Below are 8,748 nucleotides of genomic sequence, written 5' to 3'. Positions count from 1 at the left end.
AGAAGAAAAATCCCTTTCAGGGAACCTGTCTACCAATGCAGGCGTCTTTCTAGGATTTAAGGATGGAGCTTGAGTAATCCTCGGTGAACGGAGCTTCGGAGGTGTCTTCAATGGAGGGTTGAAGGTTATGGAGGAGGTGGAGAGGATTTCTCAAGGTGGAAGCTAAGCTAATTACAAAAGTAAAATATATTTAATTTACAATTGAAAATTCCTATTTATAGACGCGTCTCGGGCCTCGTTTTGACCTAATTTCGTGTCTTTGTTGGTGTAGGAAGACGTGGGGCCGAACGTGGCTTCGTGGGGGCGGAATTGGTCTTTTTGACCAATTCCCGCAGGTCTGCTCGCCGAGCAGGAAAGTCTGCTCGCTGAGCAGGCGCCTGGTGGCCTGCTCGGCGAGCAGGCATCCAGAGGCCTGCTCGGCGAGCAGAGATGGCCCGGGGGGCCCTGCTCGCTGAGCGTTTTCGCCTGAAGCGCGCTCGATCCGTACCGGATGACTTCCAAGCCCTTTTTCGTCCGAACTTACACCTGCACACGCATAAAAACTCTAGAAAACATCAGTCCAAAAGCCGAATTGATCCGTCAATCGCTTATTTTGAGCAAACGCCTCGTTTGGTGCGACTTTTGACGGACCAATTAGCTTCAAAAGATAACGGAATTCTAATATGCATGTTATTTCGGCCGTATTTGCCTAAATTGATCACAAAACGAGCCTAAACAACGAAAAGTAAATAGAACGTTTCCAATTTCTAACTAACTCACACAAAAGCATTTAAATGCGAGAATTGCTCGCTTATTAACCAAATTACTCTAGAAACCGTCCTAAAACCGTACCCAAAGATAGGGGTTTTTGACCCCTATCAAACCTCCTCGCACTTAAAACTTTACTTGTCCCCAAGTAAACTAAAAAAACTAAACCCGCCATCACAAGCAAGCTAGAAAACTTCCCAGTTTGACTAGGTGCTTGACACAATTTCGAGCATCTGTAATTACATGCATTCGGAAATACAAAGTAGAGACACGATATCCAAAAGCCGCATTTCAATTACAATAGGTCATAGTTTTAAGTAAAGGAACACATGTTCAATTGAACGAGCTTAAGGGGATCGCTAAGTAAAACACCTCACCATAGGTAGTTCACTCATTCACACAATTTTGGTGGCTAAAGTGTTTACTCTCGGCTTATATTCTTGCTTAGGATTACGTTGATTTTGAACGTTCATCCGAGTTCCTCTACTATGCTATATGACTCCGATGATATCAAAAATAGCCTCTAATTGGGGTTGTAATGTGGTTAGAGGGTTAAAGGTACAACAAAGGTTAAATGTTCTAGCGCTACAACAACAAAGTTTAAATGGCTTTAGCAAATATGAAGTGATTGAGCTTTTTATTCGTCCCTTATTGTTTTCTTTTTGGGATGTTTTCTTTGAGACATTTTTTTTATTTTTCTAAGAACTAGGGAATGGAGTTCTTCCCTTTTGTTCGTCTCTTTTCTTTTCTTTTTCTTTTTCTTTTTTTCTTCTTCTCTTTTTTTTTTTGGGGATAGTGATGCTCATTCACTTCTTAGCCTTTTGGCTTGCTACTATAATGCCATAAACAACGATAAAGCGCTAGAGAAAAACAAAGGCTCAATTTGAGCTTTGCAAAAACAAAGGTTAAGTAGCGAACCAATTTGTGGTTCGCAAAAACAAGTTAGAACGAAAGAAAAATCTACAAACTACAAAAATGTCGGCTCAAAGGGGCTTCCTAGAGTGGATGAAAAAGAAAAACAAGGTAAAGAAAAGGGTTAATTCTAATGAGGCTGATTCATCGTTTATCATCTCAAATCATTGCATGTAGATTCAACACAGTATTAGGTGCAAAATCTGTAATCTTCCACAAGTCAAAGCATTCACACAAAAATGTCAAGAAAAAGAGCTTTTTGATGTTCGCTCTTAGACTCAAATTCAACTCACAATTCTTTGGGTTTCAATTTTGTGTTTACTAGTTTTCCCCAAACTCAAGTTTAATATTACATGCCTTCAATTCTTAAGTTATCTACCTAAGTAATGATTTTAGCATTTCTTCAAAAGTAGGGTCTAAATGCAAACTGTAGCTCATGCTTTTACAGATACAAGAGTTGTGTCCCACACCTAAACTAGTTGTCATGCAATTTTAGATTCGGTTATCAGCCCTCAAAGACAAATAACGAAGTTTAGATTCGAAGGAGGTTCACGGTTTTAGGTCCTAAACATGCAAAAACATAATAAAACGCCAAAACGCAAACCTAAACTAGACACGACGCAACAAAAATTAAAAATTTATACAATTTTTGTAAGTTTGTCTACCCCTCCTCCTCACACTAAAATTATGCAATAAGTTCCAACATTGCATCATAAATCATGAAGTACGAGTGTAAAAAGTTATGGTGGAGAAGAAAACTTACGGATTTTATCGCAATCGCAAAAGCTTGACGATTTGCGGTGGCAAATTTTTTTTTTTTTATTTTTTTTTTTTTTATTTTAAACCTGAAAACTGAAAAGTTTTATTAAAACTTGGGTTGCCTCCCAAGAAGCGCTACGTTATAGTCGGTGAGCTCGACATAGAATTCCCGCCTAGGTGTATGCTTCTACTCGTGTTAGGAATTCAAATTCCTGAATAAATAATCCGTACCTACAAAACGGATTAAGAGCCTCTAATAAGTTTAATGAAAGCAGGAGGCCGAATTTAAACATATTATGAAAAAGTTTGGTTTGCTCCCTTTTGGATTCTCTTGGTAGGTCGAACAGAATGAAAACTTCTGAGCATGAAACAAACCTAAACTTTTCTAATGTTTGAGGAAAAGGTACTTGAGATACACAAGTTTTGATTTGATCTTTTATCTCTACCACATGATTTAGAATTTCAGATTTTGAACCGGGGTTGCTTACCGCTTGCGGTTCTTCACTTACCTCGAGTGATGCATGTGATAGTGGACTTGGTTCTACCTTTTTGTCATTCCTCAAAGAGATGGCTTGAGCTGATCCCCTTTGTGGGATTTCTATGTTTTCCTTTATGCTTGGGAGAGCATCTCGGGATTGCTTTTGCATCTCTTGGTTTATTTGAGCCAGTTGGTTGCTCAAGTCCTTGCAAACCTCCTCGTTGATTGTAAGTCGGGCTGATATTCCTTTCAAAAGGGACAGCACCTCATCTCGTGAGCTAGAGGGTTGTGGAGGAACTTGGCTTGCTTGTTCGTAAGGGAACATTCCCAATTCGTTTTCCCTGTGCTCATTAACAAACCTATTTGGAGGCCTCAATATGTTAGGGTTCCCGTAGGACAGATTTGAGTGTTGAGGTCTCCTCCAATCACTACCATAAAAGCTGTAAGAATTGGGGTTAGAATTATACCTTTGGTGATTACCCACAAAACTTACACTTTCATTGGTGTTGAGGCTCAGATTTGCCATCAAGATATCCATTTTCTCATTTAAGTCGGCCATGGAGGGATTGGGAGCCTCATTCTCCAGGGTATGAATGTATTGTCTTGATGGGATAGTAAACTTTTGAGCTTGCCACTCGACTTTTTCTTGCCCATTCATTGATCAGAGAATGCTGAGAAAAAGTGAAGTTCTAGCACAAAAGTTGATAAGTAACAGTATACAGATATGAACAAGTATAGAAACGTATAAAGAAATCATATATCAACAAGTATAAACGATATAAACAGAGATATTCACAATGAATGCCTAAACTAACAAATCAACCTTTGGTTCAATATTGCAGAAGAAATAAATCCCCGGCAACGGCGCCAAAAACTTGATTATTGGCGGTTGTCGGGTATTTATAGAATTAATCTACTATTCCCCGGCAACGGCGCCAAAAACTTGATGCGTCCCCACCTAACTCGAGATGGGAACTCACTAAGGGATAAGTGTACCCCGTCGTTATCAAGTAATAAATTTCTGGGTTTAAGTCCAGGTTATCGTCCACAGGATTTATTTCTGCAAGTACCGAATTACTAAGTCTCGGATGTTATCTAGGCTTAGGGGGGTTTTGAGTTTGGTTTTGTTTAATTAATCTACTCCTAGGTTGAATTACACTAATTCTAATTAAGTTATCTAATTCTAGCTAAGTTATTCTAAGCCTAACTAAATTACTCTACCCCTAATTGATCTTTTACCAAAGCAATTAACTGAATGAACATGAAGGAATACGATGATAACAATGATAGAGTGTTTAAGCAATCGAATTGAAACTAAGTCACTTATGTCCAAGGCGATTAGCCCGACCTATCCTCCTAAAGTCCCTAGTTCGTGATTCCCTTGTAAGGCCGAAACTAGCTCTAAGGCTCAGTAATTTGGGCTTAATCTTCTATAGGGTCGTCAATCCTATAGGCACTGACTAGGTCAGATTCAGCTCGCAATATGTGCCAACCTAATTTTGGGATTATCGAATGAGTTAAACCAATCAGACAAAGCGTAAGACAAAGATTAAAACATCAAAACAATTGAATAAACAAAATCTATATATTATATATCAAAGATTAAGGAATTGTCACGAAGTTACAATAAACCTAGAATTCATAGCATGTATCAGAGGCTAGACAGAATATAAAAGAAGAAAAATCCCTTTCAGGGAACCTGTCTACCAATGCAGGCGTCTTTCTAGGATTTAAGGATGGAGCTTGAGTAATCCTCGGTGAACGGAGCTTCGGAGGTGTCTTCAATGGAGGGTTGAAGGTTATGGAGGAGGTGGAGAGGATTTCTTAAGGTGGAAGCTAAGCTAATTACAAAAGTAAAAGATATTTAATTTACAATTGAAAATTCCTATTTATAGACGCGTCTCGGGCCTCGTTTTGACCTAATTTCGTGTCCTTGTTGGTGTAGGAAGACGTGAGGCCGAACGTGGCTTCGTGGGGGCGGAATTGGTCTTTTTGACCAATTCCCGCAGGTTTGCTCGCCGAGCAGGAAAGTCTGCTCGCTGAGCAGGCGCCTGGTGGCCTGCTCGGCGAGCAGGCTCCTGCTCGGCGAGCAGGCCTCTGGCGGCCTGCTCGGCGAGCAGGCATCCAGAGGCCTGCTCGGCGAGCAGAGATGGCCCGGGGGGCCCTGCTCGCTGAGCGTTTTCGCCTGAAGCGCGCTCGATCCGTATCGGATGACTTCCAAGCCCTTTTTCGTCCGAACTTACACCTGCACACGCATAAAAACTCCAGAAAACATCAGTCCAAAAGCCGAATTGATCCGTCAATCGCTTATTTTGAGCAAACGCCTCGTTTGGTGCGACTTTTGACGGACCAATTAGCTTCAAAAGATAACGGAATTCTAATATGCATGTTATTTCGGCCGTATTTGCCTAAATTGATCACAAAACGAGCCTAAACAACGAAAAGTAAATAGAACGTTTCCAATTTCTAACTAACTCACACAAAAGCATTTAAATGCGAGAATTGCTCGCTTATTAACCAAATTACTCTAGAAACCGTCCTAAAACCGTACCCAAAGATAGGGTTTTTTGACCCCTATCATGACTCAGCATGTCCATTCTGGTCAGCAGGAGCTGAGTTGGGTTCTTCCTCTGTATGTTGAGTTGTTCTTCCTGCAGGGTCAGTTTCATCGAAATCTACATGGACTGACTCTTCTACTACCTGAGTCCTTTTATTATAAATTCTATATGCTTTACTGTTTGTTGAGTATCCCAAAAAGATCGCTTCGTCAGCTTTGGCATCAAACTTTGCCAGATTATCCTTAGTGTTGAGTATAAAACATTTACACCCAAAGGCACGAAAGTATCCAATATTGGGCTTTCGTCCTTTCCAAAGTTCATAAGGAGTTTTCTTTAATATGGGTCTTACCAAGGCCCTATTCAATATGTAACATGCTGTATTGACAGCTTCTCCCCAAAAATACTTTGGAAGCCTATTTTCACTCAACATTGTCCTAGCAATTTCTACTATTGTCCTATTCTTCCTTTCAACAACTCCATTCTGTTGAGGAGTTCTAGGGGCAGAGAAATTGTGGTCAATACCATTGGTTTCACAGAATTCATCAAACATTTGGTTTTTGAATTCTCCACCATTATCACTTCTAATATGAGCTACTCTTAGGTCTTTGTCATTTTCAAGCTTTTTGACTAATGAAGTAAACATCTCAAATGTTTCATCTTTGCTACTCAGCAAGATGACCCAAGTATACCGAGAGAAATCATCTACAATAACTAAGGAGAATTTCTTACCTCCCATGCTGAGTGGCTGGATAGGTCCGAAAAGATCCAAATGTAGTAATTCCAATGGTCTTTTGGTTGAGACAACCTTTTTGCTATGAAATGACTTTTTGATTTGTTTACCTTGCTGACAAGCATTACAAAGTTGATCTTTTTCGTACTTTAATTTGGGTAATCCCTCAACTAATTGCTTTCTAGCTAGTTTGGCAAGGAGGTCCATGCTGACATGCCCAAGTCTCCTATGCCAAAGCCAGGAGTTGTCCTCTTTAGACACTAAGCATATACTTTTTGAAAATTGTTTTTCCAAACTCAACATGTAAACATTTTCTACACGAGGGGCTGTTAAAATCAAATCATTTGTTTTTCCCTCGAGTATCTGACACTTAGTATCATCAAATATAACCTTCCTTCCACTCTTGCAAAGCTGAGCTACGCTTAGAAGATTATATTTGAGACCTTTAACTAAGGAGACTGACTCAATTTTAGGGTTACCTGCGATAGTTCCTGAGCCAACTATCTTGCCCTTCTTGTTGTCTCCAAAGCTTACACTACCTCCTCATTTAAGCTCTAGTGTGATGAACTGAGTTTCATCACCTGTCATGTGTCTTGAGCATGCGCTGTCTATATACCAAAGTTTTGATTTCTCCACGCATGTCAAGCTGGCCTGCATTTTAAACTATTCGTTTTTAGGTACCCAATTCTTTTTGGGTCCTTTCTTGTTAGTGTAAACAGGTGCAAAGTCATATTTTAACTTGTGACAACATACTTTTGTAGTATGGCCACTTTTACCACAAAAGCCACACATAGTTACCCTTTGAGGGTGATGTTGAGTGTGGTCAGCATTGTTGTGCTGAGCATGCCAGCATACCTTGGTAGTATGACCTTTCTTACCGCAGAAGTCACATTGGACAGTCTGTTTGTTATGCCAGCACACAGCTTTTGTGTGTCCTTTCTTCCCACAACAGCTACATTGAGTAAACTGTTTATGCTGACCAGTACCTGAGTACTCAGCATGGGGTCTATTCTTAGTTGAACCTTTTATTTGGTTCTGTAAAGTTGTGACATCCTTTTTAAGTTTCTTTGACTCAGTTTGAACCTCAGTGACAAGCTTATGTAAGATTTGCATGTTCGTATGTAAATCTGAGTTGTCCTGGAGGAGATATCGGAGGTCACTCAGCTTGACCTCCTCAATCTCATCACAACGCCTGCTGAGTGTCTTAATCCTTTTGTTACACTTCTTAGTTAGTGTATATAAGTCACTCAGGGCATTTACCATTTCGTTTCTAAGCAAAAGTAAGGATGTTACCTCATTGTTGTTTTCCTCCTGCTCAGAATCTCCAGAGAGGTCGGCTTGCTCAGATTGAGATTGGTCAGCTCCATCATCTGCCATGAAATATATGTTGGCTGTTTCATTTTGCTCAGCTTCAGATGATGTTGACTCATCACTGTCACTCCACGTGGCCACCATTGCCTTTTTGCTTCCATTCTTATCTTTCTTCAGATTAGGACAGCTTGACTTAATATGCCCAGTTTGATGGCATTCATAACATGTGACAGGCTTGGAGCTGTCCTTTTTGTATCTGGTGTCACTGGATTCAGCTTTATATCTGTCTCCTCTCTTGTATGGCCGCTTACTATTTCTTTCATTTCTTCTGAACAGCTTTTTCATTTTTCTAGTAAACATGGCCATTTCCTCATCATCAGTTGACTCACCTTTTGTGGAGTCAGCTTTCATCACTAGTGATTTCTGTTTCTTATCCTCAGATTTTTCTTTAGCTTCAAAGTTTTTCATGGAGATTTCATGGGTCAGCAAGGAACCGATCAGCTCATCATATTTGTATGTGGTCAGGTCCTGACCTTCCTCTACAGCTGTCTTCTTGGCTTGCCAGCTTTTGGGAAGACTTCGTAAGATCTTCTTCACTTGTTCTTCTTTAGTGAAATTCTTACTGAGTCTTTTAAGCTCATTTATTATGTTGGTGAACCTGGCATTCATTGCTGAGATGTCCTCATTGTCAGTCATCTCGAACAGCTCATACAATCGCATGTGTTGGTTCACTTTGGATTCCTTGACCTTGCTGGTGCCTTCATAAGTTACTTCCAGCTTTTTCCAGATCTCCTGTGCTGACTCACAACCTGAAATCTTATTGTATTCTGCAGCATCTAGAGCACAGTGAAGCATATTGATAGCCGAAGCATTATTTTGTAATTTTCTGAGGTCATCCTCTGTCCACTCAGTTTCGCTCTTGATAACTTTCTCATTATCAACAGTTTTATAAGGTATATGTGGACCTTGAACTATTGCAAGCCATGCACTCATGTTTGTGGCTTGAATAAAGTTCTTCATCCTATTCTTCCAGAATGTATAATTAGATCCAAAGAATAGGGGAGGTCTAGTGATTGATAATCCCTCAGGGAGTATCTGTGTTGTTTGGTTTCCTGGGAGGAAACGAGTGCTATTCTCACCCATTTTTCGGGATCAGCTCAAGATTGTTAGATCTTTGAGTAGTGAGCTTAGGCTCTGATACCACTTGTTGGTCCCTAGTAATTAGTTCCAAGGGGGGGTTAGGAACTAATGTA

The sequence above is a fragment of the Euphorbia lathyris genome, chromosome 1 (genome assembly GCF_963576675.1).
Source record: "Euphorbia lathyris chromosome 1, ddEupLath1.1, whole genome shotgun sequence".
Taxonomy (NCBI): Eukaryota; Viridiplantae; Streptophyta; class Magnoliopsida; order Malpighiales; family Euphorbiaceae; genus Euphorbia; species Euphorbia lathyris.
The sequence above is the reverse complement of the archived record's forward strand: the minus strand, read 5'-3'. Positions refer to the sequence as shown.